The sequence below is a fragment of the Acomys russatus genome, chromosome 9 (assembly GCF_903995435.1).
Source record: "Acomys russatus chromosome 9, mAcoRus1.1, whole genome shotgun sequence".
NCBI lineage: Eukaryota > Metazoa > Chordata > Mammalia > Rodentia > Muridae > Acomys > Acomys russatus.
Genome location: NC_067145.1, coordinates 176,319 through 202,860, shown reverse-complemented (window position 1 = coordinate 202,860; position 26,542 = coordinate 176,319). Strand labels below are relative to the sequence as shown.

Below are 26,542 nucleotides of genomic sequence, written 5' to 3'. Positions count from 1 at the left end.
TCTTGCCTTACACAATCTTTATTGGAATGTGATGTGGTATTCTTTGTCATTGTGTGCTGGAGAGATAAAACTTGTTTGTTATTTTGTTTGTTTGTTTTTTCGAGACAGGGTTTCTCTGTGTAGCCTTGGCTGTCCTGGACTCACTCTATAGAACAGGTTGGCCTCAAACTCACAGCGATGTGCCTCCCTCTGCCTCCCGAGTGCTGGGATTAAAGGTGTGCGCCACCACGTCTGGCTGTTTGTTTGTTTTTGTTGTTGTTTTCTGAGACAAGGTTTTCCTGTGTAGCCTTGGTTGTCCTGGACTGACTTTGTACACCAGGCTGTCCTTGAACTCACAGAGGTCCACCCACCTCTGCTTCCTGAGTGCTGGGATTAAAGGCATGTGCCACCACGCCCAGCTGTTAGTTTGTTTTGTTTTGTTTTTTTGAGTTTATAAAATATGACAGTTAAGAGATTGCCTTGAGTGTCAGAAGAGACTTTGGGCATTTGAGCATTTTACGAGCTGTTTCAGAGTATGAGGATCATTGAAGTTAGACTAAATGCATTTTCATCATGGGTAGACCATGAGCTTATAGTGATGGGTTTCACAATGTAGGTGATTGCATCAAATATCTTCCAGATAGAATTTATGTCTTTCAGCACTTGTCTCTTCCTTGTGGCTCTCTGGATAGGACTTATGGAAGTTTTTATTTATTATTTTTTTTTTTAGGAGGAACCTTTCTAGATTCCTTATTGGGGATGGGATTGAGTGTCTGTGGACTCAACCCATTTCCTGTTCTTTGTGTGTACTGTGTTGTGGTTGAAACCTATCAGTCACCTTCCTTCTCATGCTGTCATGCCTTCACCATTATAGACTCCATTGCTAAATAACTTAAGATAGAATAGAGACAATTGCTATTCAATGCTAAGCTATTTTGCTAGCGTGATGCTTTTTTTGAAAGGATTTTTAAAATTAACATATAACGTATTTAATAAAAAATAATATCCATTCTGGCTCTCCTCCATTGCAAGGGTAAGACAGATAGGGAGGGGCTGGTAATGCCCACTCTTATCTGGACAAGTGCAGCCTCCAAGATCCCCCCTCTGTGCCTTGCTTTCCAGCAGGCTCTGGTCTCCAGACAGGTGATTTCAAAGTTACACATGCTTTATGCCCTCCCTTGTGATTCCCCATCCCCACCAGATGTACAGCATTCAGGGGCCACTTGGCCAAGCCCCTTCCTTTTCCTTATTTTAGCACCCTTCATTCATATTAGAGAAAAGACTGGGCTGGAGAGATGTCTCAGTGGTTAAGAGTGCTGACTTTTCTTCCAGAGGTCCTGAGTTCAATTCCTAACAACCACATGGTGACAAACAATCATCTATAATGAGATCTGGTGCCCTCTTCTGGTGAGCAGGTGTACATGCAGGCAGATCACTGTATACATAATAAATAAATAAATCTTTTTTTAAAAAAAGAGAAAGGAATTGGGGGCAGAGAATAGTCTCTGCTGGCCAGGGGGAAGAGATTAAAAAGGGTAGTGATGGGCCAGGGTCATAAAGAAGGAGGGCACTCAGGTCCCCTCACTGCAGCCAGTCACTATGGAATGAATCCTCCACAGAGGGCTCAGGCAGCAGGGTACAGGGTCACTCAGCATGGCCAGTCCTTCCAGGCCCAGGGGTTCCATGCACAGCTCATCTTCCAGCCTCAATCCCAGCTCCAACTCAGATGCTGACACCTCAAAGCCAAGTACGCCAGCTAGGGCTGTTGCAGTCTCCTAGAGAAAGCCAGGAAGGAGTCTCCTGTGAGTATGACATTAGGTCCCGAGCCATGGCGAGAACAGTGGGTCAAGTTTTGGTGGTTGAGGACATGAAGGTCCTGGGGGTCACTCACTGATCCCCCCACTCCCTAAAAATCCAGACCCTTCAGAAAAGGTGGGAGGATGAAGTACCAGGCTGGTTGATGGACTCTCTGTGTTGAAGTGCTCCAGATTCCCCAAGCTGAAGTCACTTATTGCCCAGTGGTAAGGCTATTGTTGCCCATGTCCACTGGACCCAGGTGAGTACAGTGCTCCATAATGTGGCTACCTGCCTGGAGGCTGTCTACCTGAGGGCTGCACTAAGCATGCCTGAGAGGGCAATTGCTGCAGAGACTTTGGGGTGGGTGGATGGGTGGGTATAACTAGACTTGTGGGCCCTATATAGGTATAGGGGCAATCACTGGTCGGTAGACAGTTTACTGGTATCCAAGGGGATGGCCTGAGTGATGGAAGACAAGGTGGGTGACGCTGTTGGCGAAAACTGCTTAGGCAGCGGCTGTTGGGACCTTCCGGTGTCGGCTGTGCCCATGGGCAAGCTCAGGGCAATGGTGGGGAGAGGTCCCCAGGAGTAGAAGCTCTGTAAGGGGGAGGGGCGCTCAGGACAGGAGATGAAATGGATGAAGAGGAAGAGGAGGAAAGGGCAGGGTCACTAAGTGACTGGTGGCCCAAGGAGGTGGTGGGCAGTGCATGGTTGGGCCAAGGAGGAGACAGGCAGTGATTGGTGACTGTGGGAGCCCTGGAGCTGGGGTTGAACACTGCTTAGGGAAGCCTGGAGGTTGGGATTGCTGAGGGAGGACTGCAGGGATGGGTGGCTAAGAGGTGAGAGAAGTCCTGTTACATCATAGCTGGGGCCCAAGCCCAGATCACTGATGCCCAAATGGGTCATAGTGTGGGTGAAATTGCAGGTACTGTTGCCCCCATACAGGCTCCAGTAGACTGTCTCCTCAGGATCCAGGGGAGTGGGCAATGGAGGGGGGAAAGTGCAAGTTGGTGAGGTCAGGTAGGGGGCTCCCAGGGTTCATGGCAGGTAAGAGGACAGGCACATTGGCAGGCTGGTCAGGAGATGGAAAAATATTGGTTCCAGGGACTTCACATGATCGAGGCCGAGAGGAAGATGAAGACAGCTTCTTAGCATCCCAAGGTTTCAGCAAATGCTTGCCATCTACCAAGTTCTTCTCAATAGCAGGGACTTTAGCATCCATCTCGCCATCCAGAAAACCTCCTCGGCGCCTGGGCAGGACTCTGGCAGGTGTGGGGCAGGGATAAGTGTCTTGGAGGTTGGCGTTCATCACACTGTGTGAAGCGCCGTCAGAGCTCGTCCTGGTAAGTAAGTGCAGATGGCAGTCAACACAACTGCCGCTTCTCAGCTGGGAAGTTGCCCCAGGGCACCATCCTTTGCCAGCCAGACCATGGGGGAGGAGCTAAGTAGGCAGGGCTATGGGGAGAACCTGTCAATGTGGTGGGGTTATTGGAGGAGTGGGGACACCATTCTGCGGGGATCTCATTGTACCCGTTCCACCAACCCATGGTGCCGAGTGCTCTGAGATGAATCCAGAGGTGAATGGAGGGGTCTCTGGAACTCTGCCAGGCCACAGCCAGTCTGCTTGACATTGGGCAGAGAACCACTATAATGGCAGCTCCTTGTGTAAGCTGGTTTTGGGCCTGGAACCCGTGTGGAGCGTGTCCACCATCACCTCCTCGAAGGCCGCGGTCTCCTCGGCCTGACGCTGCCCCTGCAATGCCATCTTCCCCCTAAACTTACATAAATTGGATGCTGAGGATGTGGCAGAGCTGCCCTGTTCACTCCTGACGTTGCCATCTTACCTCTGTGTCCCTCCTCGCCACCTTCCCAGTTCCAGCCACGGCCTCCGCCGCAGGCCCGGTCCGGCTCCTCCAGCCTTAGCAGCCACCGCCGATGTTTTTTATTTTTAATTTTGTTGGTTTTGGTTTTGAAGTCAAAGTTTCTTCCATAACACTGAGTGTCCTGAAATTAGGGATGTAGACCAGGCAGGCCTCGATCATAGAAGTCCAATTGACTCTGTTCCCAGAGTGCTTGCCTTTAGTGTGAGCCAACATGCCTGGCTTTTTTGTTTCTATATATTGAGTAATGGGCCTGGAATGTAGGATTTGTAATTGCCAAGCATATGCTGTTGTGCTGGTCTTCATCAAAATCCACATCCACAAATTTTGAAAGTTGGCAAAGTATATTCTATTTTTCAGGATGGCATGTATTCATGACATTAATACTAACTGAGGCTTCTGAGTTGTTGCATTACAGTTGCATGACATTCTTCGTACCTGTGTGTTTGGTTTGATTTTTTTTTTATGAATATGTGTATTTTACCTGTATGCCATGAATATGCACCTTGTGTGTACCTGGTTCTCGCGGTCATCAGAAGATGGCCTCAGAACTCCTGAACTTAGAGTAAAGGCTAGTTGTGAGCTCCCAAGTAAGCAATGACAAGTTAGCCTAATTCTTTGCAAGACCAGGAAGAGCCTTTCACTACTGAGCTTTTTCTCCTGTCCTGTGTTGCTTATTTATAATCAACATTTACATTGCTAATGTTTTCATCTGTGGGTTTGCAGCGGTTTAAACATGCATTCCTATTCATTAAGATCTTATTAATGTTACAGTTTAAATAGAGCCACTTCAGGTTTGTGGAAGATGAATACAGAACTGGAGTGAATGTAAAATTCTTTGTAGGACCTTCAGTAAAAACCCTGAGTCCTTTGTATCTTCCTGGTTCCTTTGATTTATTTTTGCAAGGGAGATAGGGTCTTAATATGTCCCCCCAGGGGGGTGCTGGAGAGATGGCTCAGAGGTTGAGAGCACTGACTGCTCTTCCAGAGGTCCTGAGTTCAATTCCCAGCAACCACATGGTGCCTCACAATCATGTATGATGTGGTCTGATGCCCTCTTCTGGCCTGCGGGAGTCCATACAGGCAGAGCACTGTACACGTAATAATGAGAAGTAAATTAATGTTAAAAAAAATATGTCCCCCTGGGCATCCTGGATCATGTTGCTTATATCAGACTGTGATCCAGGTCGATGATATACACCTGCCTCTGCCTCCTGTGTGCTGGGATTAAAAGCAGGAGCCAATACACCAAGTTTGCCCATTATTTTTTGTAGTTGGTAATTGCTCATATGCTTTCTCTGATGTGTGCTCAGTACTGTTTGGGTGTTTGTCTGTCTCTTTATGTCTGTTATTTGTCATTTCTCTTGCAAGGCTATACCCTCCTCAAAGTGTCCAGAAATGAATGAGCTGCACCTCATTATTCAGTTTCCTTTTAAAATGACTTAATGATTACATTAGAACTTTTGTATCAAGAAATATATTAGGGAAGTACTGGAATTATATGAATATATTGTCAATGAAGTATACATTTATAGTGTTGCCACTGTAATGCTTTCTGTTGGACACATGGATCATATATTTTAGGATGCAGTGACCTACGATGATGTGCATGTGAACTTCACTCGGGAAGAGTGGGCTTTGCTGGATCCTTCCCAGAAGAGTCTCTACAGAGATGTGATGCTGGAGACCTACAAGCCTGTCTGCTATAGGTAAGACAATAAATTTCCTTTCACTTTTAAAACAAGGGACAAATCTTTTGTAGTAGTAGTAGTAGTTGTGGTTGTTATTGATGCTCTTCTGTAATTTCAATTGAGAATAAAGAATGAGGTAAGCAAATTAGGCACAGCTGTAAGGTTCACTGATGATAGTAACTTAAGTTTACCTAATTACCAATAATATCCATTTTCTGGTACATATTTTAGGCTACAAGTGGGGAACACCATAATATTGAAGAACATTGTCAAAATTCTAGAAGACATGGGAGGTAATTTCATGTGATTGCTCATTCTTATATGCCTCTGAAAAAATTTTAATTTTCCCAGAAGTTTTAATATAAAGCAACAGTATAAAAATACATTGCTTTAAGTGTATTATTGATTGTTAAATTCTCACAAATCTATTTGCCTCAATGTTAGGTATATGACTTGTGTTTGCAATGCAGCCCCTTGTGAAAAAACAAGGAAAAGTGCCTTAACAGATATTATTATTTGAATCATAGCCACATTACAGGTACTCTGTAGAAATACAAATTTAACACTATGAATGTAAACATTATATAATCCTGAATGTTTTTATGGTTCTTCTTGCTGTATGTCGTTTATTATATATGTGTAATATATAAATTTGTATGTCAAAAGAATAAATAAAAAAAATATAAAAAAATACCCCACCAGAAAAACAAAGGAAAAAGTTTTAGTTTCTTTGTTTTTTTGTTTTTTCTGTTTCACACTTGGATAGTGCCAAGAAACTTGAAAAACATTTAGGTTTCTGCTGTTACCCTTGGCTGTATCCAGAGGCTGATGTAAGATACCCATTGCTGAAGCAACATGCTCTTCAGAAATAGGGACTAAGAGAATTCAAGTGGACTGTTCCTGTGAGTCTCCTTTATAAAGACAAGCCTTTCATTCATAGCACTGCTCTGGGTTTAGCAGGCTTGTAAGTAGGGAAGAACCAGTAGGATTCCACACGCGTACCTATAAACTATAGCCGTAACTAGCACTGCAAGATAGTAATTACAGAGTTCATAGTGGCACGCAACCTTGGTTGTTGTAAACTAAACATCTGGTCTATCTGAACATGAGGCCCAATCCGTTAAATAAAAAATTTTGTTGTCTGGTACTGAAACCCTCGCTAAGTACCCCAGCACCTTGAGTTCATAATCTTTGAGAAAAAATACTACCCACTCACTTTAATAAAACCCATGTTAAGTAAGGTTATATTATATCTATCTATATTTATTAATTCTATTTTATTATTATTATTCAACTGTGTTTCTTTCTCTAGTTTCTTTTTTACCTGCCTCTCACACAAATAATGCGACTTTATTACATTATGTAAGACAAAAGGTTCCACTGCACAAGAAACTGCGCAAGGTTTAATTATTTTTACCATACGCTAATTTGGTTTCCTCCCAAAGTACCCTTCTAGAGGATACTTGCACTTTGTAGCTTTTTGCTCCGGTACCACTCTCTGCATGTCTACGCACTTTTCCATGGCTGAATCCTCCTACTCCCTCTAATTCCTCCTCCCCTGGCTAGCAGGAAAAATCCAGGCCTATTCTTCTCCTGATCATTGATTGGCTGTAGATACTGCAGACAACTGGGGAGCAGTGTTTAATAACATGAGTCGAGATTCTCAGAAAACAAGGGTTTTGCAACCAGAAATGGGGGTTACAGAAACAGCATGTGTTACAAAACAAACCTCACAACTAACAAACCACCATTATATCTTTTTTGGTGTGTGGTTGACCGGACCAGGATATCTTGTGTGCCTTTGCTGTCCGGACTTGTTTAATAGACCAGGCTGGCCTTGAACTCACAGTGATCCACCTGCTTCTGCCTCCTCACCCAAGTGCTGCATTTACAGGCCTGCACCACCTGTGCCCCCTAATTACCCCATAATTCTTAACTGCATCTGATTCTATTGCTTCTACAAAAGAGACTTGTAGCCCCCTGCCGCTCATTATGGATGCTCATTTAAATGTGACACTTGGTCAAAATAGCAGTAACAAACTATTGTGCAATAAACCAGGGACCAATGCATCTATTTACCATACAATTTCTGTAACCTAAGACTTCAGGCAACATAAAGAAAGGGGGCTACAAACACTGGAGGAAGGAGACGGGACCAGACCACGAAGCATACTGAGAGATTTTGTCTCCTAGAACTAGCAAAGAGGAGTCCTCTTTGATTCTTCGAAAACTATAGATGCCCAAACAGAACAATAATCAACACAGAGCCTTAACCTGAAGGGAAGGGTTCACACAGAGCCCCCCATTGCGAAAAAGAAAAGAAAGGCAACTAGAAAAAGGCAAGCGAGGAAGCATATGACTCTCAGGGAGGAGCCCCAAAGTTGGTTACCCAATTCAAGGGGCCTATCTGACCGCCTCATAATAAATCACAGTAAATGGGCTCATCAGGCTGTGCTTATATAATCCATGGGGATTATGGTATAAAAAGAAATATAAAAATTATTGAATTTGGGGAAGGAGGGGGAATTGGGTAGTACCTAAAAGAATGACTGCGAGGAAAGGAAAAATGGCGTAGTAGGAATATAGATAATCATTAGACATATCATGTTTATAATTATATTGTATATAATTCTAACAAAAAATTTTAATTCTATTCCATGTGATGAAAGGAAATATTGAATTAAGAATAGGAATATTTCTGACAGTTTTTTACGCAGAGCTTTGATTTTGAAAGTAGATTTCAAAGCCAATTTTCAATTGTATAATGTGGGAAAGATGAATGTAGGTATAGCAAAGCAATTGTAATCTGTAAAAAAGTATAAAAACAGCGCCGGGGAGGTGGTGCCACGCCTTAATTCCAGATCGGACGGCAGAGGCGGCAGATCGTGTGAGTTCGAGGGCCAGGCTGTCTACAAAGTGAGTCCAGGCTAAGATATGACCAAGGCTACCAGAGAAACCTGTCTCGAAAAAACCAAAAAAAAAAAAAAAAAAAAAAAAAAAAAACAGTATTACAAACATATTGCACAAAAGTAGCTATTTAACAGAATGTAAAAAACTGAGTTAAAACTGACCAATTTCCCTGGAGTCTGTCCAGGAGATGGTTCTGGAGGGGCTAGGGGTTGAATGAAGCCCTCAGACGCAGCGCTCGGAGGTGAGAGTTTCTGAGAATCACGGGGTCCATCTGGTTTCTTGAGTTCCTTAAGAGCAGGACCCAGATAAGGATTCTGGACAGTTAGTTGCAGAGAGCCAGGAGTTTTCAGTGCTGCCGCCATGAAACTTATTTTAATTTCATTCTGCGCAGCAAAGTGTCAGAAGAATGCACCGTCCCTGCCTGGGAAGGGTGTTTGCAATACTTAATCCTCAGTCTATTTCCTTAGGTTCCATGGGTCATTGATGCACTTAAGGAGGAAACTCCTTTGGCCCACTTACCAAGGTCTCAGACAGTCCAAGATACGTTGATCCTGGGAAGCCGTTTATCAGAGCTGGGGGGGCTTAGAACGGGGCACTCCAGGCCTTACCTGATTCAATCAGACATTGTTAGCTGACATCATCCTCCCAGACCACGCTTTGACTAGGCCAGCTCAGCCTTCCCGAGTCAGTGGGGACTACGTGTGCCTCAGGCAAAATGGCTAGTCACAGCGGCTGAGAACCGGCCAGCTTCTGGGCCCCAGCTTGCGAACTCCTGCTTCCTCTTTTCAGACCTCCATGGTTTTTTTTTTTGCTATCCTTTCTCTTTTTCAGCCTCCACTTTGGATTTAGTTGCTTCTCTAGGCTGGCCTGTTGCATTCGGACTATGCAATTTTTTACACACAAAGGACTACCCAAGTGGACACCGTCCCCACCTCACTTCACTCAGCGAGGCAACCTCAAATGAGCAAAGTAGGGGCAAATGACCCTTCCTACCACGAGTAATGAAAGCATAAAACCCTATACACTACTCACTCATGATTCCACCAGCATTTGGAGTCGTCATTTGCCCTACTTCTTGTTGACTGTTTTGACCCCAGTTGTCAACCCAGCTTTCTGAAGTCACAGGAGTCTGTACTTCGGGTGTCTTCATGCCCCCTCATTTCCAGAGTGCATCTGAGCGGTGTGATGGTGGATCCTTGTGCTTCATGTGGGTCTTCTATTGAGGGGAAGTAGGGCCCTCCTTTGGCCCTTGACTCTCTTGCTAGCTCTTTTGATTACTTCACCTGGCAGGACTGTCTTTACCCGGTCACAGGGGGAAAGAGGTGTGCTCGTCTGATGCGCCACGATGAAATGGGATGCGTGAGGAGGGGTTTCTTATATATGAGGCATGGGGAGCAGTGAGGGTGGAGGCGTGAGGTGGGGACTGGTGATGAGGAGGGAGGGGCTACTCCAAGGAATGCCACGTGAAAAAAGATGATAAAGAGATCAGGTAATGCTCAGGGACTTAGGCGTGCATGGCTTGTGGTGCACTGCTGCTGCCATAGGCGGACATGACCCTTGAGAAGCCTATGCTCTGGCCATAGGGCAGGACTGGGATTATGACCTTGGAGAATCAGGATCTCCCTGGGCACCAAACGTTTTGCTTAGTGAATGTGTAGGTGACAGTAAACTCACGCTGCTTGCTTATTATTGTAGACCCGGTTGTAACCCTTCCTTAGCCCCAGTTGGAGACGACCACCTGGGGTCAGGGGAACATGGAGGATGCTGTACCAGCTACAGGCGCCAGTGCTTGGCTTCCTATGAAAGGAGATAAGCATCACGGCCAAGCGAGACCAAAACAAATTTCAACCACAACTTCCAACCTATTTACATGTAAGAAGGGTAGTGGTTTAAGGAAGTTTGGGGGAAAAGTGGGGCAGGCCTTCTTTTTCGACCATTGAGGTCATGCCACCATGCTTCAGCTGATTTTAGAGTGGAGGGGGAGGGACAGAGGAGAGACGGGGAGCTCTAGAACGATCAGATTGTGGCATGAACCTCTTAACCACTAGGCCAGGGCAATTCCCCTGGCCATTGTTCCAAAAATTTCCAGTAATTACCTGCGTAATTCTTACCCGCAATGGGAAGTGTAAAAAAGTGCAGTAAGTAAACTCTACTGACTTAGACCCACTTTGGGGTAGAAGTGGGTTTAGAAGGGTAGAAAGAAACGGTGGATTTGGAAAAAGAAAAAACTCAGTTTGGATATCTTCTTGCATGACCGAGAACTGTAAAAACTGGTTGTAAAATCCATGTCGTTTAGGTTGACGCTTCGAGGGAGAGGAAGGGTACCATTTCAGGATAGTCTGTGAGTTCGCATTTGGAAATTTGATCTGTTAGGGTGTGTGGTTAATCAGGCACTTAGATAAATGTTGTGGTTACATAAAGAATGGAGTGGAATTTTCGTAGTAAAAAGAAATACATCCAGAGATTTCTGAGATGTAAGAAGGGCCAGGTTGGGTTTCGTTTTGTTTATCCAGCAAGCGGTCCTGCGTTTTCCTTAGGCGGGTCTCTCCAGCAGCATACAGTAGGACTTTTCTTGGCAGCACTGTCATTTCGGGTTCCCTTTGGAGGCTTACAAAAGAGCAGATGTTCAGGACTCGAAGGAAGAAGGAAGTCAAAAAATGATGGCAATTTAGGATTGCTCGCAATAAAAAAAAATTTTCTTTAGCCTCTTGAATTTAAAGTCTCTCACCATTTCTATCCAATTAGACTAAGAGATTTTAAGCCATAATTTCAGTGTGTATCTAGCAATCCAAGTTATATTTAAAATGCTTTTTGGGAGTTGGGTAAAATCTTAATATGTTGACCGGGTTTAATCTGTTGACTTAGGATTGGCATACTTTATTGGCTTGTTTTATTTTCAGTTCAGGATAATTCATATATCAGACTCACGGCTGCTTTCAAACTGCTTATTGCAGGCATCAGTGGCAGTTGCTAGGTATGGTTTTATGTTAGCTGACAGCAGGGCAACATAATATTGCATAGATAAACAGTTCTAGTGGTGAGGAAGATTCAGTTTCACACTTGTTATCGGACGGTTGTATTATAGCTGCTTGCACGGCCACCCATCTTTTGGAATAGCGATTATGCCTCTTTACTTTATTGTCTTTTGAGCTTGGACATATTTTTCTCTCCCCTGGTTTACCTACAGTTGTTTTAATGTGTATTTATTCATTTCAGCTGTTTAGTGCATTAATTAACAAAAGTTTTGAAAATGAAAGAAGAGACATACCAAACTCATGAATAATTGGTAGACCATATGAAAGTATTGGATCGGGGAACAAAAGGAGGAAGTGTGAGTACAGTATAATTTCAAACAACTAAAATTCTTCAAAAAAATACCCTATCTGAATTCAATTTCTATTGAGACATTGAACACATCACACCACAGACCCCAAGCTCAGCCAGGCTTTGCATGGGAAAAATGGCTTCTGCCTTTCAGAACAGCATTGGAGGACTAGTTTATTGTGTACTACAGAGGAAAATAGGGCTGGCAGTCAGCTTCTAGATCACCATTATGAAAAAGGGCCCTGAATTTTTTGTCAGGGTGATAAATTTATGGTTTTCCCAGCATGCATTAATTCAGTTATGTGAATGAAGACGACCAGATTGGTGAGTGAGCGTACCACTTTGGAAGGTAAGCTTGAGCAACTGCTGTTGAATTATATTAGGACTGTCTATGGTAATCTGGTGGAATTGTAACAAGTTGCTCACAATTTGAGACAGGTCCATTGGGTTGGGAGCTGTGTGTCAGTCCACAGAGCTCAAGCAGCTCACATTGCACATAGGTAAGTCAACCAGTGTCTTAACAATGGCCATTATCTCTACCAGGAAATGGCTTGGTATTTTCAAATCAGCATAGCTGACTGAGCTTTTACTTTTTTCTTTCTCTTTAAAAACGATTTTGTTTATTTAATTTTTCATTATTTATTATTTATTATAGTTTTCTGCCTGCCGTTAGCTGCATGTCAGTATAGCGGCACCAGATATCAATATAGATTGTTGTGAGCCCCCCTTGGTTGTGGAATTGAACTGAGGACTTTTGGAAGAGGGCAGCCAGGGCTCTTAACCACTGAGCCATCTCTTCCAGTCCCTTTTCTTTTCTTTCTTTCTTTCTTTCTTTCTTTCTTTCTTCTCTTCTTTCTTCTTCCTTTTTCTTTTCTTCTTTTTCTTTTTCTTTCCCTCTTTCTTTTTTTTTTTTTTTTTGTTATTTGATTACAAGGCGTCTGTGTGCAGCTGCAGCTGCCTTGGAACTTGCTATTTAGTCAGGCCCTGGCCTTCTCTTTCACAAGTCCGTATGGCTATGCATTTCATCAATTATCTTTTCCAAAAGTCAATATTTGGTTTGTCTTAAATTTGATTTTCTTAATGCATCACAAGTATAATTCTTTCCTGTTTCTTCTTTCTTTTTCTTTTGGTTTTTCGAGACAAAGTTTCTCGTGTAGCTTGGCTGTCCTAGACTCACTGATGACTAAGCTGGGCCTCAAAACTCACAAAGATCCACTTGCTCTGCCCTCCCAAGTGCTGGGATAAAGCATGCACACCATGCCCGGCCCAACTCTAATTTCTTAATGGTTGGTATTCCCACTTTTCTTTCCAGTTCATTAAGAATTTCTTTTTTTTTTTTTTTCCTCAAGTGCTATTCTTTTATTTCTATATAGAACAATGTCTTCATATCCTGGGTGCCTCATTCTAACTACCAGTAATTGGTAATTGTTTTGTTTTTGTTGTTTTGGTTTTTTCTTTTTTAAATATTTAATATCTTATTATGTATGCAGTGCTCTGCCTGCATGTATGACTCCACACACGAAGCGGGCATTATATCACATTATATGGTAGAGCCACCCTGTGGTTCTGGGAAATGAACTCAGGACCCCTGTGGACGAGCAGCTAGTGCTCTTAACTGGACCTCTCTCCAGCCCTGGTCATTGTTTTAAACACCCCAAACCTGCCTCTGCTGCCCAGTGTTGGGAAAGACGTCCTGCACCTTCTTCAGGGTGGGCCTCTTGGACAGTCACTGAGACAGAAAAGTATCGTTGGAGGTGAGTGTTTCCAACCTCTCTGGCTTTTATTGAGGGGGGGGGACTTGGAGTTCCCTGACCAATATTGAAAGTTGTCTCACAGCACCAGAAGGGAATGGGCAGCAAAGAAAGAGAAGGCTTTCCTTGTTTGCCAGTAGTGACATTAGCATGTGTATGAAAGTAATCCATTTTAGCCATCAGTTAATTTCCTGACTAGCCATTTTTCTGTGTATACACAGGCAATCATACTCTGGACAAAAGAACTACAACTATCATGAAAGAAAGGATTCCTGTAGTTAAACTAGTTCAAAATAATACACTCCAATGCAGTGTGTAATGTGAGGGATATCTTTGTGTGTGTGTGTGTGTGTGAAGATTTATTTACTTTACTATGTATTACAGTGTTCTCCCTGCATGTGTGGTGCTGCTGAAGATGGCCACCCGATCTCATTATAGATGGTTGTGAGCCACCAGGTTGTTGATGGGAATTGAAAACATTCACCACCTCTGGAAGAGAGACAGTGCTCTTAACCTCTGAGCCATTCTTCTCCAGCCCCATGAGGGATTCTCTTTAATTATATCTTTTAGAAGGTTAGAAAAACCCTTCTTTAGGGTGATCTTTTGAGGGTGATAAGATCCTTTTTTATTCTAAGGCACTTCTGATGGCAGCCTAGATATATTAAAGGGACACTGACGATGATGGCTCTATCTCTTTCTGTTTCCATATTTGTGGCAAGCAAAAAATTTTTTTCTGGCATAGAGCCCACTTCTTGGGATCTGGATCTGTTGAAGACCAGCTGAGACATCCAGCACATGATCTGAACAGCTTACTGGATTCTTCAGCTTTCCATTGGTTAGACAGGGCAGTGGTTGCACTAGTTGGCCCAACAGCCTATGGACCACTCTTCCAAATCCACTTTTACATACATAGAGATTCATTCTACGCTGTTCTGTTCAGCTAGAAATCCTTGCTACCGCTAGCGGCATTTTTTGTTTTTTGTTTGTTTCTTTTGCTTTTTATTTCTCACAGGGTTAAGATTGCTGGCTAACAGGTAGCGCTTCAACGTGTTGGTCGTCTATTTCATTTGCTTACCACTCCTCCCTGATGTCTCCTACCTATCAGTGGGAAATGAGCTGCAGTTTCCCCTGCCCCCAGCGTGAAGTCACAGAACAAAATTCATTGGTTCTAAAATCTCTCTTTAATTGTTGATTATTTTTGGAACCTCCCACCTTTGGGACAGGATTATACAATCCATTTTCCAATTGAATACTTGGCTGGGCAAGCTACCCAGGTAGTCAAGGAGGAAAAGGGGGCCGTGCCTACTTGGTACTGGAAAACAGAAGGACTAGGCTAGTGCTCCTGAAATAAAAATCTTTGCAGACTGGGAAAGTCTGTCCCGCAATGGAAAGCCTGGACAAGAACCACCACTATGCTTGTGCTTTTCAGACCACTCTAACCTTAAGGAAGGGCTTATGTCACTCAAGATTCATTGGCCAAATCAGGACCTTTTGGCCAACCCCCATGTCGACGAGGAGGAGGGTTCTTCCGAGGCACCGTGCGAGTCAGCGCCATAGCTGAGCCAGCTTGAATTTAGTGTGATGTTTTATGGTCTGAGCGAGCTTGGCTGCTCTGAAGGGGAGATCAGGCGAGTCCCCAAGTGCGAACATGGTGTAGTTGTGGCGCCGCCCATCCGGTCGGATCCAGGTTCTGAAGCGCAAGCCAGTATGGTTTGTCGTTCCGGGCGAGGGTGGGCGCCAGCAGCCCAGATGAGCACCAGTGAGGTCTGTCCTAGTGGCACTCCATGAATGCTGCAGTGGCATCCAAAACTACATATGGGGGTTTTCCTTTACACACAGCATTTTGCAGTCGGGGTGTTGCATGAGTGTAACAATGTCCTGTCACGATGCCAAACTCGGGAGGCCTAGCTAGTTTCTTAGTATCGTCTACCAGTGCATTGGAGTTAATCTGTGAGTTTTTAAATGCCATCTCTGGGTGAGTGGCATTTATATAAAGTTGTGATGCAAAGGAGTAGGTGTAAAGGATTATTTAACCATGGCATAGGGAGATAGGAAGTCACACCAAGTCGAACTTTAGATACGGGATATTCAAAAACACCCAAAAATTGCAGCACGCTAACTGCGGCCTGTTAGAGATTAGATGCTAGGATATACCTATTGCCCGCCAGGGTTGTCTAGAAATTTCTCTCCAACCCATAACCAAGGGCGACCCCACCTTGGAGCATACCAGCCACCAGCCCATCTCTATTCAAAGATCTATCTCAACAAGCTGCTGGTTGGGCATTACATGAATCTCAGCCAAACATTCGTGGCTGGTGTAGCATAAACTTGAAGTTTTCTTCTTGAGAAAAGCATAGTTCTGCACATGACAACCATTTGAAAGGAAAAAAACAACAAAAACAAAATAAATGCTTTGTGAGGTCTGGTCTGATCAAGCAAGGCTTTCCTGAGGTCCTTCCGTTATTGAGACTTAAATAACTCCTTTGAAACCCAGAAACATTAATTGGAAGGCGCCACTAATTGCCTGAGCCAAAGGCCCTTGGGAGTTTCTCAAAGATTCTGAGGATTCAGAATAAAAACCAGGGGAATAAGTTGGGGTAGCTGTAGGGCAGGGCCTTGAGCAGGGTTGGCTTAGATTGTGAGACTCCATCCTTATTCCACCACAGAGACACTCTGGTTTATCAGTTTCCAGGCCACCGTGGTATCGATAAGATGTTCTTGATCTCATGAGTTTCTTTTGGGCAACACTTTTGCTGGAACTTCCTCCTGAGGGGTTTTTTTTTGGTCCACTGAATGATAGCATTCTGCTTGACTTCATAGATTGCCTCCCACTTCCCTCGGGAAGTAGTATTACAAGATGTGTTCTTCTTAAGAAACATCCACTTCGTATTAAGGATGTAGCCTGTGTCAGACCTCCCACCCCCGGTTCGTTACTTTCTATCTTCTCCTTTTTCTTCTATTTGCCTCCTTTTGGACCTCCACTTAGGACCTTTAGCTGAAGACAGTGTGCCTAAAAAACTCCTCTTTGTGTAATCTGGGGGCTTGACCTGAATCTCAAAGAGACTCAAGGCTGATTAGCATATATATGGCAAGCAACATCCGTTCCCGGCGGCTCCTCCTTTTAACATAGCCAGAGCTGGTTGCATGCTGCTAGAAGAGAGAATAGAATTTCTTTTCGCATTTAGTTGGTGTTGGAGTGATTTCTTCCTGGGAAGGCAATATTAATCTAGAACCGCTATAGGCTTCGCATTTTAGAAAAAATTATTTCTGAGACAAGATGTGGCTAAGGTCACATCGTTCCGGTTTATTGCTCCCTCAGAGCATTGGCCCAGCTTCCCTTGATAAACTTCCTCCAATTCGGGCGAGAGTGGCTTCAGTGGGTAGAGCACCGGCCTGCCCTTCCAAAGGTCCTGCGTTCCAATCACCAGCGACACATGGTGGGTCACAGACATCTATACTCTATTGTCATGTGCTGTTGATGCTCTCTTCTGGCCTGAAGGTGTACATGCCGGCAGAACCCTGACCCCCCCTTACTACCATACATAAATTAATCTTTAAACAAAAACAAACAAAAAACTTAATTCATTTAATGAACTCTCCATTGCCGTATCAGGAAATCGTGTTGCCTGTGGAGTATGCTTTGCTCAGGCCAGGCCAGAAAACGAAGAAGAACTGACTGTGAACTGCAGGTGAACCTGGTGGACAAGCTACAGGGACACCGTGTAAGGAGTCAGCCGCTGTCATCTTTCACCATTGTGAAGAGGCGAAAGATTGACGGCAGGTTGCAGGATTTTCTCGTAACAGCAGTTAAATAATTCCAGCATGTTGACTGGACACGATTCAGATTAGAGGTCTCACAATTTAAAGAGGAGGTGAGTCAGTGAATTCTGAAATTTCCAGTAAGGGACTGTTATCTAATTGCACTGGAAGAGGGTGAACAACACTGTTGACATAGTAAAGCAGATGAAAACATTGTGACATCTCGTTGGTGTTAGCTGACGGTGTTCAGGTACAGATCTAAGGAGCTGACATGGAACATATGTGTGTTTGATCATTTGCTTCTGTTTAGACAATATATTCTGTAGCCTCAGGCTTGCCCATGCTATTACTGCGAATTTTATTGTACCGAATCCTGCCTTCGCTGCTCAGTGCCGGCAAACCGAACCTGTAAACTCTTTCCAGGCCTGGGCCTGACCTGGTCAGTGAGAACGGGGAAAAAAAGCCAATAAGTTGAATGCCCCCTGGACTTCCTGGCTTTGGGGGGAAATTTCCAACTAAAAGAAGATTCCTGTGTCAGAATGAGTTCCAGGTTCAACTTGAGCTGATGTCGTCACCGCACAGCGAGATGGGGAGGCCGGAAAGTGAGCGCTTTCTGCTTGGCCCAGTCGTTGGCCTGCAAGAGTAGTCAGGTAATCAATTTAGGCCCATCAGTTAACGTCAACCTCGCCTTTTTTCTTTCTTTCGTTTTAATTTTTATTTATTTTTTTTGCCTCATAGACCTGGGGGCACCAAAATCTGGATCTAAGGGCAGGGCCGTGGGCAACACCTTTAATTCCAGCACTCTGGAGGCAGTGGCAGGCGGATCTCTGTGAGTTCAACGGCCTTAGCCTGGTCTACAAAGTGAGTTCAGGACAGTCCAAGGCACACAGAGAAACCTGATTGAAAAACAAAAAAAAACAACCAAAAAACGGATCTGGATAAGGAATTAAAAACTTATTTCATTGAAACAAATTCTGTAGTTACAGTAGTTTGACACCACAGAAGATCTTGAACAAAACTGGTGTGGCTGTTGCCTAATGGCATGTTATTATTTATTTATTAATTTATGTCTGAAATGGCACAAACCTGAGAGAAAAAGCGTGAGTAATAACTGGGTTCTATCCTACGTTAGTCTAGTCCCTGGAGAATAATGGACCATAAAACCCTTTTCAACAATTTAAAATCCTGTTTGTGATTATAATTAAATCATTCACTTATCCTTTTTTCCTTCTGTTACGTCTCAAAACCCTAGGCCAAAGGCTGCTGGTTTTTGCCCATTTAACAAAATCCGAGCCGAGCTGGGCTCCCAGCATCCCTGCGTCCTTACCTGTTCGGGTGATGAGTGGTTTGACATTACGCACCCTTTTAGCCCAGGGTTGGGGCTGTTCTTTCCCGAGTTGCCCTTCCTGTGTACTTCAACCCATTTTGCTTACCTTTTCATCTCTCCATCCCCCTTCTTCCCTTCTCCTCAACAGGCCCAAGGCCTTGTCCATCTGACTCCTCTGCGATGTCCCAGCTTGTGGAAATGACTCTGTTCTACTTCCTTCCTCCCTCCCTTTCTTTTTTTTTTTACAGACAGGGTCTCTCTGGTCGCCTGGCTGTCTGCACTCGGTTTGTAGGACAGGTTGGCTCAAACTAACAGTGATCCGCCTCCTCTGGGCCTCTGAGTTTTGGGATTCAAGGCGTGCGCCACCACACATGGCCGCCCCTTTTGTTTTCTATCCACCATAATCTAGAAGCAGTGTGTCCTTTCCATTTTTTTTTTCACACTCTTGCTATTTACCACTCATTGGCTTTTAAATTCATGCCACATTTTTTGCTTCATTTGTTTATGGTTTGAATTGATTGCGTTTCTGCAGGATTTCCCAGGCTGGAGCTAGAGATGGTCACACTGGGTTGTTGACAGCATAACAGAGAGTGCCCAGGAGGATCGTGTGTCTTGTCAGACGAAACGGGTGTTGGGGCAGAAGCTGATTGGTTGCCCACCACTATTGTTTCCCAGAAGTGCAGTTTCCATTTCTGAGAATTGAAACTCGGGCCTGGTTTGGCTGCGGTTGATTCTGACGGCTGTTTGGCGTCAGGCTGGATACCGAAAATTTGTCCCTCCTCATTTGTTCTTTCCCTTACTTCGGCCAGTTGTACATTGTGTCTGGGTGTGTTAAAGATAGTGGATGATCCGTAGGGAAAGCATACTGAGTCTTCTCGGCATGGGTGGCATTTGGTTGGGTGAATCAGGCTGTGTGTGTCACATTGGGGCCGGGACACAGGACGAAGGCACGAAAGGCAAAACGCCACGGTATATGGTCTGTGGGACCACAGGATGTATGGAGCAGGGAGAGAACAACCTGCCACTGGTAATCTGTCCGGCCTAAGGGTGACTGTGAGAAATGCGGCCTGGGGTGAACAGATAGGGGGTACATTTTGGCCCCCACTGTTAGTCTTCTGGAAGGCATGTCCGTGGTGTACAGGCATCTATCTGGTCCCATACCCAACTCTTAATTTGAAGTCCATCAGGTTCCCAGGAAAAGTAATTTCTTCTTTATTTAGTTTTTGGTGTGTTAACCTGCTAAAGGCATTCATTCATTAATAAAACGTTTATATGTTTGGGCTGGTGGCATGTCACTCAGGAAGTTTATTCTTAGGCTGAGCCTGAGTTCAGCTATCAACAACCATTTTTGGAGGGGGGGGACTTATAACCACCTGCTACTCCGGCTACAGGAATCTCACACCTCCCCTTCTATGTGTCACCTGTTGTACATACATGGAAGACATTCTCTCCCACAAATGCAACATATACATAACAATGGGGATAAACTTGTTTTCAAACATATTCGATTATAAAGCAATAATTCAAAATAAGCTACTTTTATCTGATAATACAATCCTACACCCGGGTCTTTAAACAAAAAATATTTTTCTTGCATTTGGATTCCACAGTTTCATTTCCATACTTTTATGCCTATTTCCTGCATACTTAATCCTATCATCCATTATAGGAAACAAAATGTTTCTAATGATTGTAAACCGATGTCCTTTCTTTATTCATAAAGCGAATGAGGAGATACTTTTAGCAGTCGACAACTATGTTTCCAATGTGACGCATCATTATTTATTTTTGTTTTTTGGGGTGGGGGTGAGTTTGAGAGCGCGTCTCTCTGTGTTTGCCTTGGGCGTTCCTGGACTCACTTGTAGACAGATGCCTCAAACTCAACTCCTAATGGTTTAAGTGAATCGCTCCAATTTTTCTGAATCAACCCCTCCATTTAAATTATTTTATAATTTGGCCAAGGCGTGAAACCGAGTACCACAAGATGTTTGCTGGCCAGTGATTTCTTGGACTTTGACTTTGGACTAATAATCCTGTAGTTCTTGTTTAAAGGATTAAGTCCGTCTTTCTCTCATTGGTGATTCCATCTATATTGTGTGATTTTATAATAAATCTAATTATATTTTTCTCTGGAACTGATAAACTTTTATCTATTGTCTCTGATCTTTACTATATTAGCATGAGTTCTTGAGTTTTTGTCGTTGGGGGCTTGCTGAAGGAGAAAATGTTTTTAGCTTTCTCTTCTTGTTCCTCACCTCATTAAAAACGATGGATTGCCTATACTCATATCTTGCCAAACTGTGTTTATCTAGCTGTTGCTAATCAATTGGTATTTGGGATTTTGCTATTACATGATTTCATATGCATAAACTACTGGTGTTGGGTTTTTTTTAAACTTTCTAATATATTACTGACTCTATGTCTTAAATTAGCTTCAGTTTTCAACATTCAGCACCTACAGTCATCCAAAGCGAAGCCACGTTGAGGGGCATGCCCTCATCAGAATGCCTGACCACTATGTTGGGAGTTGACTGTGTTTCTTAATAATTGGTATGGGCTCTCCACGGAGGGTGACAGTATCCTCAAGCCACATGGGTCTGGGCTGGCTAAGAGAGCTAGCTAGGAGCATAAGCCAGTGCAAAGCAAGCCAACAAAGCCAGGGGACAAACAGCGTTTGCACGTCGATTTTTTTTTCTCTTCATTTCTTTGAGCTTGACTTTCTATCTTAAACTCCCAAACTGGTGGCCTGTGACCTGGCCGGACTCTAACCACGTACAGCTGTCCATTCCGAGATACTTTTGGCTAGCGGATTCAATCACAGAAGCAGAGCAGTACGTAGAAACAAAAAACTTGCATGCCAAAAGTGATTTTAGTTTTGGACACAAAACCGGGTATGTTCTCTTTTGGAGGAATGTGGAAAAATATCAGACTTAGATGATAGAAGCTTGTTCTACCGCGCTTAATATCTATTGATAGACCTTTGGGAAGATCAGAGTGTTGAGAGTATACAGGACAGACGTTGAGCTATTGGATTCAGTGGCAAAACTGAGCTCATGCCATACTTAGCTTAGCGGTATTTTGCCCAATCTTTTTTTTTATTTTTCTTCTGCCTATGCCCTGAGAAATTAAGGGCAGAATTACCTTTTAAAACATAATTGGCTGATTTCTTCGATGCAAAATATTGAATCTGTTGGCTGCCTATTAGTAGTGGCTCTTTCAGGAATTAGTGGGGAAAAAAAAAGCAAAAGAGAGACAGAAAGGAACTGCCATAGTCTGTGCTGTTTTAGAGAACACCAGCACTGGATAGCTTTAGATAGAATCAACTCCTTAAAAAGAGGCCGAATTTTTCAAAGCGATTATCCACCATTCAAGGGAGGCACTTGTTTCTGGATTTGCAGCCTAAGAAACTGCCCCCCGTCAGACGCGTTACCCCACTCTCTCCCTGTAAGCCCTTCAATTAATTGAAGGAGAAGGCAACGTGATTCCTCGTCCTAGTCAGGAACTTCCACCGAACACCTGCTGCAACTGTTGTCCGACACACATGGCAGGGTTCATCCCAATTTAGAAGTCAACTTGGCAGTGCTCCTTACGCTGTTCTGTTCTGGAAACCAGAATGTTGCAAAACTTACCTGGTGATGGATTTTTCCTCTGTGGTGTCAGTTTCAACACCATTTCAGCTGCATTGTTCGCGAGTCGTACGCTCAAGTGAGACTTATTTGTGAGTCTTATTACGTGAAGCTGTGAGAATGAGGGTCATTAGTTGAGTTGGCTTTGCGACCACAAGATTTGCGATTCCTACGCTATGAGACACTACCCTGGAGAGCTTCATATAGTGAGAGGAAAGTAAGCAACAACCAAGAGATGTGTGAGAAGTTTCAGAGATAGTGCCATCTAAAACCCTTTGAATCTGCAACCCTGTGTGTCTCAGATTAGAGCTACAAAGATTTGGTATTTGCCCTTCTGTGTTTCTTGCTTACATACTCTTTATTGGAAGGTGATTGTGGTTCTCTGTATTGTGTGCTGAGAGATAAAACTGTTTTTATTTGTTTGTTGTTTTTTTCGAGACAGGGTTTCTTGTGAGCTGGCTGTTGGACTCACTTCATGAACAGGTGGCCCTCCAACTCAAACAGCGATCTGCCTCCTCGCCCTCCCGAGTGTGGGCTTAAAGGTGTGCGCCAACACGTCTGGATGTTTGTTGTTTTTGTTGTTGTTTCTGAGACCAAGGTTTTCTGTGTAGCCTTGGTGTCCTGGACTGCTTTGTACACCAGGCTGTCCTTGAACTCACAGCGATCCACCCACTCTGCTTCCTGAGTTGCTGGGATAAAGGCATGTGCCCCAGCCAGCTGTTAGTTTGTTTTGTTTTGTTTTTGAGTTTATAAAATATGACAGTTAAGCGATTGCTTGAGGTCAGACGAGAACTTTGGGCCTTGAGCCTTTTACGGAAGCTGTTCAGAGTATGTGGATCATTGACGTAGGACTAAATGCATTTTCATCTGGTAGACATGACTTACATGAAGGGTTTCAACAATTGTAGTCGATGCATTCAAATCTCTTCCAGATAGATTTAGTCTTTCAGCCCTTGTATCTCTGTGGCTCTCTGGAAGGACTTATGTAAGGTTTTATTTCTTATTTTTTTTTTGGCAGGACCTTCTAGTTCCTTATTGGGGATGGGATCGTGTCTGTGGACTCAACCTCTTCCCGTTCTTTGTTGTGCTGTGGTGGTTGAAACCTATCAGTCACCTTCCTTCTCAGGCGTCATGCCTCACATTATAGACTCCATTGCTCAATAACTTACGATAGAATAGAGACACTTGCTCTTTCAATGCTAAGCTATTTGCTAGCGTGATGCTTTTTTGAAAGGTTTTTAAACTTAACATATAACGTATTAATAAAAAATAATATCCAATTCTGCTTCCTCCATTGAAAGGGTAAGACATTAGGGAGGGGCTCGGTAAGGCCCACTCTTATCTGGACAGTGAGCCTCCAAAGATCCCCCTCTGGCCTTGCTTTCCAGAAGGCTCTGCTCCCGACAGGTGATTTCAAAAGTACACACTTTATGCCCTCCCTTTGATTCCCCATCCCCACCAGATGACTAGCATTCAGGGGCCACTTGGCCAAGGGGGGCCCCCCCCTTCCTTTTCCTTATTTTCGCAACCTTCATTTCATATTAGAGGAAACGACTGGGCTGAGGATGTCTCAGTGGTTACGATTGCTGATTTTCTTCCAGAGGTCCTGAGTTCAGTCCTAACAAACACATGGTGAAAACAATCATCTATAATGAGATCTGGTGCCCTCTTCTGGTGGCAGGTTGTACATGCAGGGCAGATCCACTTATCCATAATAAATAACTAAATCCTTTTAAAAAAAAGAGGAAGGACTAAGAGGACGGACATTGTGGGCAGAGAATCAGAGAATAGTCTTGATGGCCAGGGGAAGCGATTAAAAAGGGTAGCGATGGGCCAGGGTCATAAAGAAGGAGGGCACTCTCAGGTCCCCTCACTGCAAGCCAGTCACTATGGAATGAATCCTCCACAGAGGGTTCAGGCAGCAGGTACAGTGGTCATAGCATGGGCAGTCCTTCCAGGCCGGGGTCCATGCACAGCCTCCTCTTCCGCCTCAATCCCAGCTCAACTCAGAGGCATTGCTTACACCTCAACAGCATAGTCCGCCAGCTAGGGCTGCTGCAGTCTCCTAGAGAAAGCAGGAAGGCGTCTCCTGTGAGTATGACTATGTCCCGAGCCATGGCGTGGGAGAAGAGACACAGTGGTCCAGTTCTGGTGTTGAGGACATGAAGTCCGGGGGTTCACTCACTGATCCCCCCACTCCTAAAAATCCAGACCCTTCCAGAAAAGGTGGGAGGATGAAGACCATGCTGGTTGATGCGACTCTCTGTGTTGAAGTGCTCCAGATTCCCAAGCTTGAAGTCACTTATTGCACAGTGGTATTACGGTTGTTGCCCATTGTCCACTGGACCCAGGTGGGTAAACAGTGCTCCCTAATTGTGGCTACTGCCGGAGGCTGTCTACCTGCGGGTGCACTAAGCATGCCTGAGAGGGCAATGCTGCAGAACTTTGGGGTGGGTGGATGGGTGGGTATAATGGACTGTGGGCCCTATATAGTATAGGGGGCAATCATGGTCGGGTTAGGACGTTTACTGGTATCCAAGGGATGGCCTGTGTGAGAAGACAAGGTGGGTGACGATGTTGGCGAAAAAAATGCTTAGGCCGCGGCTGTGGGACCCCTTCCGGTGTCGGTGTGCCCATGGGCAAGTAGGGGCCATGGTGGGGAGAGGTCCCCAGGAGTAGAAGCTTCGTAGGGCGGGAGGGGCGCTTCAGGACAGGAGATGAAAGGGATGAATGAAGAGGAAGAGGAGGAAAGGGCAGGGTCACTATCGGTGGGACTGGTGGCCCAGGAGGTGGTTGGGCAGTGTCATGGTTGGGCCACGGGAGACAGGCCGTGATGGTGACTGTGGAGCCCTGGAGCTGGGGTTGAACACTGCTTAGGGAAGCCTGGAGTTGGGATTGCTGAGGGAGGACTGCAGGGAGGGTGGCCTAAGAGGTGAGAGAAGTCCTTGTTACATCATAGCTGGGGCCCAGCCCAGATCACTGATGCCCAAAAGGTCTCATAGTGTGGGTGTGAATGAAATTGCAGGTATGTTGCCCCTACATGCTCAGTAGACTTCTCCTCAGGAACCAGGGGATACGTGGGCAATGGAGGGGGGAAAGTGCAAAGTTGGTGAGGTCAGGTAGGGGGCTCCCAGGGTTCATGGCAGTTACGAGTACCGGGCACATTGGCAGGCTGGTAGGAGAATAGGAAAAATATTGGTTCCAGGGACTTCAATGATCGAGGCCGTAGAGGAAGATGAAGAACAGCTTCTTAGAATCCCAAGGTTTCATGCAAATGCTGCCATCTCTACCAAGTTCTTCTCACTAGCATGGACTTTAGCATCCCTCCTAGCCATCCAGAAAAACTCCTCGGCGCCTGGCAGGACTCTGGGCAGGTGTGGGGCAGGGATAAGTGTCTTGGAGGTTGGCGTTAATCACACTGTGTGAAGCGACGTCAGAGATCTCGTCCTGGTAAGTAAGTGCAGATGGCAGTCAACAACAAACTGCCGTCTCCGCTGTGAAGTTGCCCCAGGGCACCATCTTTGCCAGCCAGCCATGGGGGAGGAGCTAAGTAGGCAGGGCTATGGGGGAAACCTGTCAATGTGGTGTGGTTATTGGATGAGTGGGACACCATTTCGGGGGATCTCATTGTACCCGTTCCACCAACCATGGTGCCGCGTGCTCTGAGATTGCATCCAGAGGTGAATGGAGGGGTCTATGGAATTTGCCAGGGCCACAGACAGTCTGTTGAGGAAGGAAGCCTGTGAGCTGAAGTGTAGGTACTGAGAGAGCCTGAGGCTAGCACCAACCTTGTCATGCTAATAGACACCACAGCCATATGTTAATGGAACAGCCACAGGTCGCTTCTGCCAGAGATAAGAAGAATGAAACCTTTTAGCATCAGGAACTATCATCAAGCCCCTGAGGGAATGCTTGCTTTTGCCTAAATGCCAGACTTTGGGAAAAGGAATTTCTTAGGGGAATGAGACATGGATCAGGAATAGAACTGGGCCCTCAAGCTTGTACAGAGTGTACTGTACTGACTGAGCCGTGTCCTCAGCACCTAGATCATAGCTGTTTCTATATGTATTTGTATCAGTGATGTGGCATCGATCATGAATCTATGGTAAAGAGGGTAAATAGTTCTCTCTGCAGGTGGGGGGGGGCAGGGTTTAATAGTATGTGTAATAGGATACCTATAACAGAAAACCCCAAAAAGTATACTGGGGATGGAAGGTGCCAATGGGTGAGAATATTAGTGGAGGACCTCAAAAGAAGTTGTATTTTAAAAGAACCTGATCCTTGGTATGCTAATTTTTAAAATATCTGACATCATCATGAGTGACCTTTGGCCCTCAAAAATACTGTATGTTACTCAAATCGCTTTTTTATTTCTGGAAGGTTGATTTTAAAAGCTGAAAAATACTCAGCTGTAACGGGATGTCTTCATCAAATCCCTCCTCCTATATCTCAGGGAACCCCTCAGAAGAAGAAATAAAAATAATACAAGAGTCTGAGT

General features: G+C 44.6%; 2 pseudogenes; one reads left to right on the top strand and one right to left on the bottom strand.

The window, feature by feature from the left end:
- The window catches only part of LOC127193706 (zinc finger protein 431-like), an 82,726-nt pseudogene that overhangs the window by 29,660 nt on the left and 26,524 nt on the right, over positions 1 to 26,542 (top strand).
- Positions 1,561 to 3,615, bottom strand: LOC127193701 (CREB-regulated transcription coactivator 2-like; annotated as a pseudogene).